The sequence below is a fragment of the Tachyglossus aculeatus genome, chromosome X1, assembly GCF_015852505.1.
Source record: "Tachyglossus aculeatus isolate mTacAcu1 chromosome X1, mTacAcu1.pri, whole genome shotgun sequence".
Classification (NCBI taxonomy): Eukaryota; Metazoa; Chordata; class Mammalia; order Monotremata; family Tachyglossidae; genus Tachyglossus; species Tachyglossus aculeatus.
Window position 1 is genome coordinate 37718660 of NC_052101.1, and position 13972 is coordinate 37732631.

The window sequence follows — 13972 nt, forward strand, 5'->3', positions numbered from 1 at the left end:
CCCACTGTTTATTACTTCCTTTTTATTTATTAAAATAATACTGTTAATTACTCTATCTAGATTTATTACTCAAATGCCATTATTATATCATATCATATATACATAATATAATATAATTATAATATATCATATAATATAATATATAATATATGGTATAACAATAGTATTATATAGTATGTGTAGTATTATATATAGTATAATATATATAGTATAATATAATATAATATATATTATATTACACCTGTATATATGTATCTCACCTGTATATATGTTTGTACATATTTATTACTCTATTTATCTTGTACACATCTATTCTATTTATTTTATTTTGTTAGTATGTTTGGTTTTGTTCTCTGTCTCCCCCTTTTAGACTGTGAGCCCACTGTTGGGTAGGCCCCATCTCTATATGTTGCCAACTTGTACTTCCTAAGAGCTTAGTACAATGCTCTGCACACAGTAAGCGCTCAATAAATACGATGATCGATTGATTGACTGTGAGCCCACTGTTGGGTAGGGACCGTCTCTATACGTTGCCGATTTGTACTTCCCAAGCGCTCAGTCCAGTGCTCTGCACACGGCAAGCGCTCAATAAATACGATCGATGATGATGATGATGATTATGTTGGGGCATTTTGCAACCCGACATGGCTGTTTCCTGGTAACCGGGGATGCAGTCAGCTAGTTCCTGAAACGCGCCTGCTCTTGGCAGGGCTTTCCTCTGCGGAAAGCGCTCAGCCAGTCGCGCTGGTGGGTTCCGGCTAAATCCGAGCTCAGAGGGGTGTGCGTCTGCTAGCTAGGGTAGAGGGGGGCAACCTAAAAGGGCTGGGGGCAACCCACCGTGGGCAGAATCACGAGGCCACCGTGGGCCAGGATGCCGACGGATTTAGGCCCTGTGTCACGGAGTGGCGCTTAAATGCCGTGGGTTTCTGTCAGCACCTCCCACCCCTCCATCCTCCAACGCAGCCAAACTCCCCATTTCCCCTTCCCGCGTCCTCCCGGGCGCCAAGCCCACCGGAGAGTTGGGTGGTGTATGTATCTGGGATCCTATTTATCTATTTTGCCCACTTGGTGATGTGTGTGTATCTATAATCCCACTCACCCAGCTGACGGCGGCGCCATTTGAACCCGTGACCTGTGACTCCAAAGCCCGGGCCCTTTCCACGGAGCCACGCTGCTTCTCCGATAAGAACGGTACTTGTTGAGCGCTTACTAGGTGCCAAGCGTCGTTCCAAGTGCCGGAACTGATGCTCACTGAAGATGGGAGCCTCAGTCTCCCCTTGCCTCGCTGCTGGGGGAGTAGAAGGGGTGGCAGCAGGAGGAAGTCACAAAATGTGAGCGGCAGAACTAGTCATCATCATCATCAATAGTATTTATTGAGCGCTTACTATGTGCAGAGCACTGTACTAAGCGCTTGGGAAGTACCAATTGGCCTCCGGGCTTTGACGAGTTGTTGGGAATCAATCAATCAATGGTATTTATTGAGCGCTTACTGTGTGCAGAGCACTGTGCTGAGCGCTTGGGAAGTACAAGTTGGCAACATATAGAGACGGTCCCTACCCAACAGTGGGCTTACAGTCTAGAAGGGAAGAGCAAGGTGCCTCTGCCCTCCCTCCCTCCGTTCCCCACGGTCATCGTCATCAATCGTATTTATTGAGCGCTTACCGTGTGCAGAGCACTGTACTAAGCGCTTGGGAAGTACCAGTTGGCAACATATAGAGACAGTCCCTACCCAACAGTGGGCTCACAGTCTAAAAGCCTCCAGAAACCCCCGGTGCTCACCCACTGGGCCAACGAAATGCCCGCTCCCAATCTGCCCCGTGCCCGCGGTGCCTTGGGGATTAATTAAGCCGCTGGGCCCGCTCGTGGCCTCTAGAAGCTCTGGTTGGTACATATCTATTCTATTTATTTTATTCTGTTAGTATATTTGGTTTTGTTCTCTGTCTCCCCCTTTTATTCATTCATTCATTCATTCAATCATATTTATTGAGCGCTTACTGTGTGCAGAGCGCTGGACTAAGCGCTTGGGAAGTACAAATCGGCAACATCTAGAGACGGTCCCTACCCAACAGTGGGTTCACAGTCTAGAAGGGGGAGACAGACAAAACAAAACATATTAACAAAATAAAATAAATAGAATAAACATGTACAAATAAGTAAATAAAGAGTAATATAAGATAAATAAATAAATAAACTGTGAGCCCACTGTTGGGTAGGGACCGTCTCTATATGTTGCCAACTTGTACTTCCCAAGCGCTTAGTCCAGTGCTCTGCACACAGTAAGCGCTCAATAAATATGATTGATTGATTGACTGGAGATGGCCTGGGGCGGCTGCACCCTGAAGCCCCCCCCCAGATCCGCTCTGCTTGGAAAGAGCCCGGGCTTTGGAATCAGAGGTCACGGGTTCAAATCCCGGCTCCGCCAACTGTCAGCTGTGGGACTCTGGGCAAGTCACTTCGCTTCTCTGGGCCTCAGTTCCCTCATCTGGAAAATGGGGATTAAGACTGTGAGCCCCCGTGGGACAATCTGATCACTTGTAACCTCCCCAGCGCTTAGAACAGTGCTTTGCACATAGTAAGCGCTTAATAAGTGCCATCATTATTATTATTCTTATTATTATTCTCTGGGCCTCAGTTCCCTCATCTGGAAAATGGGGATTAAGACTGTGAGCCCCCGTGAGACAATCTGATCACTTGTAACCTTCCCAGTGCTTAGAACAGTGCTTTGCATATAGTAAGCGCTTAATAAATGCCATTATTATTATTATTATTATTATTATTATTATTATTATTATTATTATTATTCTCTGGGCCTCAGTTCCCTCATCTGTAAAATGGGGATGAAGACTGCGAGCCCCAGTGGGACAACCTGATCACTTGTAACCTCCCCAGCGCTTAGAACAGTCTTTGCACATAGTAAGCGCTAAATAAATGCCATCATTATTATTATTATTCTCTGGGCCTCAGTTCCCTCATCTGTCAAATGGGGATTAAGACTGTGAGCCCCCGTGGGACAACCTGATCACTTGTAACCTCCCCAGCGCTTAGAACAGTGCTTTGCACATAGTAAGCGCTTAATAAATGCCATCATCATTATCCTTATTCTCTGGGCCTCAGTTCCCTCATCTGTAAAATGGGGATTAAGACTGTGAGCCCCCGTGGGACAGTCTGATCACTTGTAACCTCCCCAGCGTTTAGACCAGTGTTTTGCACATAGTAAGTGCTTAATAAATGCCATTATTATTATTATTATGATGATTATTCTCTGGGCCTCAGTTCCCTCATCTGTAAAATGGGGATTAAGAACTGGGAGCCCCACGTGGGACAACCTGATGATAATAATAAAAAAATGGCATTTGTTAAGCACTTACTATGTGCAAAGCACTGTTCTTAGCGCTGGGGAGGATACAAGGTGATCAGGTTGTCCCACATGAGGCTCACAGTCTTAAACCCCATTTTTACAGATGAGGGAACTGAGGCCCAGAGAAGTGAAGTGACTTGCCCAACGTCACACAGCTGACAATTGGCGGAGCCGGGATTTGAACCCATGACCTCTGACCCCCAAGCTCTTTCCACTGAGCCACGCTGCTTCTCGTGGCTCAGCTTGTAACCTCCCCAGTGCTTAGAACAGTGCTTTGCACATAGTAAGCGCTTAACAATCAATCGTATTTATTGAGTGCTTACTGTGTGCAGAGCACTGTACTAAGCGCTTGGGAAGTACAAGTTGACAAGTACAAGTTAACAAATACCATCATCATCATCATTATTATTACCACCGGACTTGTGGACTCTGAGCTGGGTCTTTTCTGTGGTTTTTGTATTTCTATCATTTCTCTTTCGTCTTCCTCTCTAACTTACTAATAAATATTTAATAAGTGCTACTGCTTCTATTGCTACTTTCTCCCATCCTTCTTTCTCCATTTAACTTCCCCTTTTCCATCCTGTCTTCCTAGCAACCGATCTATGACCTGGAGGCTAGAGCGTGCTACTATTTCAATCAATCAATCAATCAATCGTATTTACTGAGTGCTTACTGTGTGCAGAGCACTGTACTAAGCACTTGGGAAGTACAAGTTGGCAACATCTAGAGACGGTCCCTACCCAACAGTGGGCTCACAGTCTAGAAGTGGGAGACTGAGAACAAAACCAAACATACTAACAGAATAAAATAAATAGAATAGATATGTACAAGTAAAATAAATAGAGTAATAAATATGTACAAACATATATACATATATACAGGTATATGTATATGTATACATATTTCCAGCTCTGCCAAGGCTCTACTCTGTGACCTTGGGCGAGTCACTTCACTTCTTCTAGACTGTAAGCCCGCTGTTGGGTAGGGACCGTCTCTAGATGTTGCCGCCTTGGACTTCCCAAGCGCTTAGTCCAGTGCTCTGCACCCAGTAAGCGCTCAATAAATGCGACTGAATGAATGAATGAATTCTCTGTGCCTTAGTTACCTCATCTAGAAAATGGGGATGAAAACTGTGAGCCTCACGTGGGACACGGACTGTGTCCAACCTAACTATCCCCGCTGTTTACCCTGGCACTTAGCACAGTTTCTATCACATAGTAAGCATACAGTTTCTATCACATAGTAAGCACTTAATAAATACCATTAAAAACAACAACAAACAATTCAGTTGCTATCAAGCAGGGGGTATGATACAATGATGTCATCACTATGCAGCATGTATGATGTCACCCATCCCATGGAGGGGGCCCATAAATTGTGTGGCTGTTTATGTGCCAACAACTCAGAGGTTTCATTATTCATTCATTCATTCAATCGTATTTATTGAGCACTTACTGTGTGCAGAGCACTGTACTAAGCGCTTGGGAAGTCCAAGTCGGCAACATATAGAGACGGTCCCTACCCAACAGCGGGCTCAAGTCTAGAAGGGGAAGATGGAGAACAAAACAAAACATATTAACAAAATAAATAGAATAAATATGTACATATAAAATAGAGTAATAAATATGTACAATCAATCAATCAATCATATTTATGGAGCACTTACTGTGTGCAGAGCACTGTACTAAGCGCTTGGGAAGCACAAGTCAGCAACATCTAGAGCCGGTCCCTACCCAACAGCGGGCTCACAGTCTAGAAGGGGGAGGCGGAGAACAAAATATTAACAAAATAAAATAAATAGAATAAATATGTCCAAATAAAATAGAGTAATAAATACGTACAATCAATCAATCGTATTTATTGAGCGCTTACTGTGCAGAGCACTGTACTAAGCGCTTGGGAAGTCCAAGCTGGCAACATCTAGAGACGGTCCCTACCCAACAGCGGGCTCACAGTCTAGAAGGGGGAGGCGGAGAACAAAACATATTAACAAAATAAAATAAATAGAATAAATATGTACAAATAAAATGGAGTAATAAATACGTACAATCAATCATATTTATTGAGCGCATACTCTGTGCAGAGCACTGTACTAAGCGCTTGGGAAGCACAAGTTGGCAACATCTAGAGCCAGTCCCTACCCAACAGCGGGCTCACAGTCTAGAAGGGGGAGGCGGAGAACAAAACAAAACATATTAACAAAATAAAATAAATAGAATAAATATGTACAAATAAAATGGAGTAATAAATATGTACAATCAATCAATCAATCATATTTATTGAGCGCTTACTGTGTGCAGAGCATTGTACTAAGCGCTTGGGAAGCACAAGTTGGCAACGTCTAGAGCCGGTCCCTACCCAACAGCGGGCTCACAGTCTCGAAGGGGGAGGCGGAGAACAAAACAAAGCATATGAACAAAATAAAATAAACAGAATAAATATGTACAAATAAAATGGAGTAATAAATATGTACAATCAATCAATCAATCATATTTATTAAGCGCTTACTGCATGCAGAGCACTGTACTAAGCGCTTGGGAAGTCCAAGCTGGCAACCTCTAGAGACAGTCCCTACCCAACAGCGGGCTCACAGTCTAGAAGGGGGAGGCGGAGAATAAAACAAAACATATTAACAAAATTAAATATGGACAAATAAAATAGAGTAATAAATATGTACAAACATCTATATATATATATACAGGTGCTGTGGGGAGGGGAAGGAGGTAAGGCGGAAGTTCACCGACCCCCTGCCCTAGCACTTACTACAGCGCTTAGCACATAGCACATAGGGAGACTGTGAGCCCATTGTTGGGTAGGGACTGTCTCTATATGTTGCCAATTTGGACTTCCCAAGCGCTTAGTCCAGTGCTCTGCACACAGTAAGCGCTCAATAAATATGATTGATGATGATGATGATAGGGAGCACTTACTGAATGATGATGATGATGATGATGATGATAATGATGATGATGATGATGATAATGGCATTTATTTATTATTTATTTATTTACTGAATGAGATTACTACTCCTGCTGCCGTCTCCTTACGGCAAAGCGAGGAGGATTCTGGCCTGCCTGTCTCCCCCCGGAGATAATACTCACTATGGAAGTGAAAACAGCACTGGAAACGGCGGCAGCGCTCTGGCCCGGCCTCCCCGGTGGGTCCGGAGGCTCGTGAAAGCCGAGGTGTGAAGGTCTCGGGCCAGCCGCGCCAGCGTCGGCCCTGATTCCTCGGCGTTTCAGGCCTAGGGAGGTCAAACGTGCAAACCGTTTCCCCTTCCTGAACTCAGCTGGCAAAGATGACGCAAGGTGGCTTGCCACAACCACGTCTTTGTGAGTTAGTGAGAGTCGCCAGGAGAATCCCTGCCACGGGGGAATTGGGAACCGAAGACCCTGAACGCTTAGGATGACGAAGGTTGATGTAGGGGCCGAGTCTGAAGGACTAAGTGAAAAAAGAACCCACGGAATTAACATCTTCCTTAATCAATCAATCGTATTTATTGAGCGCTTACTGTGTGCAGAGGACTGTACCAAGCACTTAAAGCCCTAATGAAATCTGCCTCATTAGCCAGCTAATGACCAGGGGATTGTTACTAATATTGTTTCTACTACTATTATTATTTTAGACTGTGAGCCCACTGTTGGGTAGGGACTGTCTCTATATGTTGCCAATTTGTACTTCCCAAGTGCTTAGTACAGTGCTCTGCGCATAGTAAGCGCTCAATAAATACGATTGATGATGATTGTTTCCTGTGCTCAGCATAGAAAGGCAGAAGAACATTCCCAGACTGAGCCCCCGCCTTACCTCCTTCCCCTCCCCACAGCACCTGTATATACTTATATATGTTTGTACATATTTATTACTCTACTTATTTTACTTGTACATATTTATTCTATTTATTTTATTTGGTTTGTATGTTTCGTTTTGTTGTCCGTCTCCCCCTTGTGGACTGTGAGCCCGCTGTTGGGTAGGGACCGTCTCTCTATGTTGCCAACTTGTACTTCCCAAACGCTTAGTCCAGTGCTCTGCACACAGTAAGCGCTCAATAAATACGATTGAATGAGTGAATGAATGAACTTGAATTTGCAAAGATGGGGATTTTGCTGTAAGATGATGGGCTCTGCTGATTGGGTGGGTTTCTGGGGCGATCAAAGGCCCCTATTGTTCCCTCCTCCAACTGCCAGACTACCCTGGATTTCAGGCTGAAATCCAGTTGCCCCAGGGAGCAGAGGGTGGGGAGGAAGAGCTGGGGTTGTCAAAAGCTGTGTGCCACTCCAGTGGATACACTGGCATCAGGGTCCTCAAGTTAACGGGGTGTAACTACAGACACGTCTGCCCCGTTTGCCCGGGTGCCAAGGCACATCTGTCTTGTCTGCCCAGGTGTCAGGTTCATCTGTTCCATCTGCCCAGACAACCGCTGCAGATGCTCCATAGGAGAGTAGTTTGGTTTGCCCCCGTGCCGCTCTGGGCCAAATAAACAAGAATTTCCCACCCGCTAATTCCCTTTGCAGAAAGAAAGCTCGCACCACGCTGTCTCGGCCAGCCCATCAGATGGGGAATCCCGGGCTGGGGGCTCCACTGTCCAAATCAGAGGTCTGGGCTGCGAGGAGGGCTCGGTCCCTCGCTGGTCCGCTCCCATCCATACTTCATGCTGCTGCCCGGATTATCTTTGCCCAGAAACGCTCTGGGCATATCACTCCCCTCCTCAAAAATCTCCAGTGGCTACCAATCAATCTGTGCATCAGGCAGAAACTCCTCACCCTGGGCTTCAAGGCTGTCCATCCCCTCGCCCCCTCCTACCTCACCTCCCTTCTCTCCTTGTCCAGCCCAGCCCGCACCCTCCGCTCCTCCACCGCTAATCTCCTCACCGTACCTCGTTCTCGCCTGTCCCGCCATCGACCCCCGGGCCACGTCCTCCCCCGGGCCTGGAATGCCCCCAATCCCTCTGCCCCTCCGCCAAGCTAGCTCTCTTCCTCCCTTCAAGGCCCTGCTGAGAGCTCACCTCCTCCAGGAGGCCTTCCCAGACTGAGCCCCTTCCTTCCTCTCCCCCTCGTCCCCCTCTCCATCCCCCCCATCTTACCTCCTTCCCTTCCCCACAGCACCTGTATATATGTATATATGTTTGTACATATTTATTACTCTATTTATTCATTTATTTTATTTGTACATATCTATTCTATTTATTTTATTTTGTTAGTATGTTTGGTTTTGTTCTCTTTTAGACTGTGAGCCCACTGTTGGGTAGGGACTGTCTCTATATGTTGCCAATTTGTACTTCCCAAGCGCTTAGTACAGTGCTCTGCACATAGTAAGCGCTCAATAAATACGATTGATGATGATGATCTGAGTTCAGACCGGGCCCGGATGGGGAGGACCACCCCCTGCCTGGCCCGACAGCTTCGCTATGCCCGGGAGACTCTGTGTCTTGTCCTCAGCCTCAGTCTGAGGCCCAGAGACGGGAGGAGGAATGCCTCAGTCTCCATCATGCAGTTTCGCAGATTCACAGTGGGGCTGGTCACCTGGTATCACACTGGACAGTCCATTTTACAGCGACTTGCTGCTATCCACCCCAGCACTTAGTACAGTGCTTGGCACACAGAAAGTGCTTAAATACCACAATTATTATTATTACCATTATTACAGATGAGGTAACTGAGGCACAGAGAATAACAATAATAATGGTGGTATTCGTTAAGCGCTTACTATGTGTGAAGCACTGTTCTAAGCGCTGGGGGGGATACAAGGTGATTAGGTTGTCCCACGAGGGGCTCACCTTCTTGATCCCCATTTTACAGATGAGATAACTGAGGCACAGAGAAGTACTTCCCAAGCGCTTAGTACAGTGCTCTGCACACAGTAAGCGCTCAATAAATACGATGGATTGACTGATTGATTAAGTAACTTGCCCCAAGTCACACAGCAGACAAGTGGCGGAGCTGGGATTAGAACCCATGACCTCTGGCTCCCAAGCCCGGGCTCTTTCCACTGAGCCATGCTGCTTCTCTAAGTAAAGTGACTTGTTCAAGGTCACACAGCCCTGACCTTCTGAATCCCAGGCCCGTGCTGCAGCCACTACGCCAAGGTTTTGGATGCTTGAATGTCCATTTAAGGACAATTTTCGTGCCAAGTCTCCCTCTGCCACAGAGGTCTGCAGGTCAGACGTTGCACCAGGTATCCCACAGACCTGGAGGAAAGGGTCAAGAACATCTCGGGGAGGGGGTGCCGGGGAATGCCACGGAGATACTTCAGGATCAGGTCAACTCTGATTGAATCGAGCAAAAACGCCACAAAATGGGCACTTGGGCCACGTGCCACGTGGGACAGGGACTGCATCCAACCCGATTTGCTTGTATCCACCCTAGAGCTAAGTACAGTGCTTGGCACATAGTAGGTGCATACAAATGCCACAATTATTATTATTATTACATGAGGAAACTGAGACTCAGAGTAGTTAAATGGCTCGTCCAAGGCCCCACAGCAAGGTACTAGTAGAACCAGACTAGAATCTTTCTCCCCTGATTACAAAACCTGTGCCATATCTATTGGGCCACACTGCCTTAATAATGGCATTTATTAAGTGCTTACTATGTGCCAAGCACTGGGGAGGTTAGAAGGTGATCAGGTTGTCCCACGGGGGGCTCACAGTCTTAATCCCCATTTTACAGATGAGGTTACTGAGGCACAGAGAAGCGAAGTGACTGGCCCAAAGTCACACAGCTGACAGTTGGCAGAGCCGGGATTTGAACCCATGGCCTCTGGCTCCAAAGCCCGGGCTCTTCCCGCTGAGCCACGCTGCCTTCCCAGTGTACGGTTGGATCATGGGCTGGGTAGTGATTGATTCTTATATAAATGTCTGTCTCCCCTTCTAGACTGTGAGCTTGTTGTGTGCAGGAATGTGTCTGTTGTTATATTGCACTCTCCCAAGAGCATTGTACAGTGCTTTGCACACAGTAAGTGCTCAGTAAATAGAATTGAATGAATGAATGAATGAATGAATGATTCCTGGAGGGCAGAGGCCACAGCTGGGTAATTCACTGTGAGTCCCAGGCCTCTTGGAAACCTTATGCAGATGGGATTATATAAATGTTTTGGATGCTGATGTGTTCACAGTGTGGCCCCTTAATGCCGGGGGAGGGTAAGTCTAGAAATGAAACCCTGGAATGGAGGTGGTATCCGGGGGTGGGAGCTGCCTTGGGAAAGCAGGGGAGTGTGTGGCTGGAATAGGGGAGGGTGGGAAGGCTGATCCAAACGTCCCTGTGGCAATGGAGCAAAAGCAGGAAATAAATCTGAGCCATGCGTGAATCAGAAGTCCGAGCACAACCTGCCAGGATTTGTCCAGGATCCCACAGTGCCAGTTGGGCATCAGATGCAGGTCCTTTTCCCTCTCTGAGTCCCATTGTCCTCATGACCACTGGCCCTGGGCGAGCCAAGGACTCCAGGTCCTCCTTCGCCTTGGGCAGGAGCGGGCCCGGTTTGGATATGGAGCTGAGGAAGCCGTGACCCTGCGGCGAATTCAATGGCATCAATTTTAAATTGCTTCCAGTTACAATTTCCCCAGCAGAACAATGTTCCGTTTCGCCAAGACTGAGAAATGAACAGGAAAAAAAAAAAAGGAAAACCTTTCAGGAGGGCAGACCGCAGCTCCCGGCTTGCCTGGATTTCCACGCTGAGAGGCAGTTTGTGTCTCCATCTCTTGCCAGGCGGGACCCCATCAGGAAAACGTCTGCTCCCGCTGAGAACCTCCGCAGCCTGGCTCTGAGGAGGCCCAGCGCTCAGGGCGCTTTGAAAACCAGGCTCAGAAAGGGAAGCATCACATCCCCCACGCTTCCTCCTGCAGCATATCCGTCAGCTGGACCGCTCTCTGTTAAGACAACTTCATCATTGCTTTTTAGCTGGGAACCCCACAAGGCAACAAATAGGTGCCAATGTTTCTGCCCTCCTCGCCCCATCTTGCCAGCTGCTGGGCCACAGGAGAGGGGCCCTCCTTCACTTTCCTCCCTGCTCTCGGCTTTTCTATTGCTCCTATTGTGTTCAGGTGCTCAGAGTTACAAGGGCTATCACAAGCCTGATCTTCATCATTCATTCACTCATTCAATCGTATTTACTGAGTGCTTACTGTGTGCCGAGCACTGTACTAAGCGCTTAGGAAGCGCAAGGCGGCAACATATAGAGACGGTCCCTACTCAACAACAGGCTCACAGTCTAGAAGGGGGAGACAGACAACAAAATAAGATGTCAAAACCGTCAGAATAAATAGAATTATAGCTATATGTGCATCATTAATAAAATTAACAGAGTAGCAAATATGTACAAGTAAAATAAAGTAATAAATATGTACAAATATATACAAGTGCTGTGGGGAGGGGAAAGAGGTAGGGCGGGGGGGGGCGATGGGGAGGGGAGGAGGAGAGGAAAAAGGGGGCTCAGTCTGGGAAGGCATCCTCTCACCACCCTTAGAAAGGAAGGATTTTATCCCCATTTAAAAGATGAGGAAACAGAGGCCCAGAGAAATTCAACTACTTTGCTCAAGGCACCCAATCAACAGCACCACCTGGCCAGGACTCTTCCCCTGAGACTATTTTGCCTTTTCTCTCCAATTCCCCCTTGGGGAGCTCCGGTTTCCTTTCCATTAGATAGATGGGAAAATCAAGGCTCAGAAAAGCTTATGCAATGCAGGTGACAGAGGCAAAAGTGTAATGTTGGCCCTGGGACTAATGGTTTCTGTTCCTAAGTTTTGGCCCCTGACAGCACACTGAGAAATAACTGGTTTCTCCTGGCTCTTCCAGGCAGGTTGGCAATTAATGTTTTTTTTGTGTTTTTTTTTTTTGGATGGCATTTGTTAAGCGCTTACTATGTGCAAAGCACTGGAGGCTTTCCGGGGCTGGGGACCGGGGGTCCTTTCTGGAGGAGGGGGCTTTCCTGCGGCCCCCAGTCTAGGTGGATCTGGCTCTGAACGGGAAAGTCCCTACTTTTCACGCTTGGCTTTGTTTTCTGGTGGGGCAGGCATTGGACCCAGTACGAGAACATGCAGAAGAGCTTGAGAGATTTCTCCTCCTTCACCCTCACTCATCCCTAAGCCCCACTGGGCCCAGCCCAGCAGGGAGGTGGCAGAGAGCCAGACGGCGAGCAGGAGTGAGCTGTTAGGGCTGGAGTGGGAAGTGGGCCGGAGGTTAGGCCAGCGGGCAAGGAGAAGTAATAATAATAATAATGATAGCATTTATTAAGCGCTTACTATGCGCAAAGCACCGTTACAAGGTGATCAGGTTGTCCCATGGGGGGCTCACAGTCTTCATCCCCATTTTCCAGATGAGGTAACTGAGGCGCAGAGAAGTGAAGTGACTTGCCCAAAGTCACACAGCTGACAAGTGGCGGGGTGGGGATTTGAACCCACGACCTCTGACTCCAAAGCCCGGGCTCTTTCCACTGGGCCACGCTGCTAGTCACTGGGGGCCTCTAAAAGGAGGACGGCGGTGGTGAGGCGAGGACCACGGCGGGGGCCTGGAGAGGCCGGGAGGCCCTGGAGCCCTGACCCAGGGGATGGAGGAGAGGAGATCACGGGAAAGGAAAAATGTTCTGGGAAATCAGCCAGCCAAAGGTCGGAAATCATTTAGGACACCCTGGCCTGAGTTCCTTTGCCTGCTCCGTCACCAACCAACGTTCCCTGGACACACCACTTCTTCAGGTGCTTCACTTTCTCCATCTGTAAAATGGGACCAATAAGAGCAGTAGTTTCCCTGGTTTCCCATGGGGTGTAAAAGTGGAGGACTGAGACCATCTGGTATTAGAGCTTCGTGGAAGAGAATTTAAACGCTTAGTCAGGTCATAGGTGACTAAGGTCACATCTCCTCCAAGCAGGCCTTCCCCAATTAAGCCCTCTTTTCACTCATTCATTCAATTGTATTCGTTGAGTGCTTACTGGGTGCAAAGCGCTGTATTAAGCACTTGGGAGAATACGATACAACATCAGACACATTCCTGCCAACAATGTGCTCACCGTCTAGAAGGGGAGAAATATATTAATATAAATATAGGTTTTTTTCCATCATGCTCTCCCTCCTGCCTTATCTAGGCACTTCAATCTGTGATCTCTGGGCATTTGATATCACTCCACTCCAACCCCACAGTACTAATGTACATCCCTTTAAATGATATATTATAAATTAGTTATTTATATTAATTCCATCTCCCCCTCTAGACAGTAAGTTCGTTATGGGCAGAGAACGTAACTGCTAATTCTGTTGCATTCGCAGTTTTAGACTGTGAGCCCACTGTTGGGTAGGGACTGTATACGTTGCCAACTTGTACTTCCCAAGCACTTAGTACAATGCTCTGCACACAGTAAGCGCTCAATAAATATGATTGATTGATTGATTGATTGATTTTCTCTCCCAAGCGCTAGATATGGTGCTCTGCACATAGTCAGCGCTCAATAAATACGAATGATTGGTCTGATCTCTTATGGAAAGGGAAGGGAAAGAGGGGAAAGGAAGGGCAGCTTGGCCTAGTGGATAAAGCTTGGGCCTGGGTGTCAGAAGGACTTGAGTTCTAATCCCGGCTCCGCCGCTTGTCTGCTGTGGGATCTTGGGCAAATCACTTAACTTCTCTGAGCCTCGG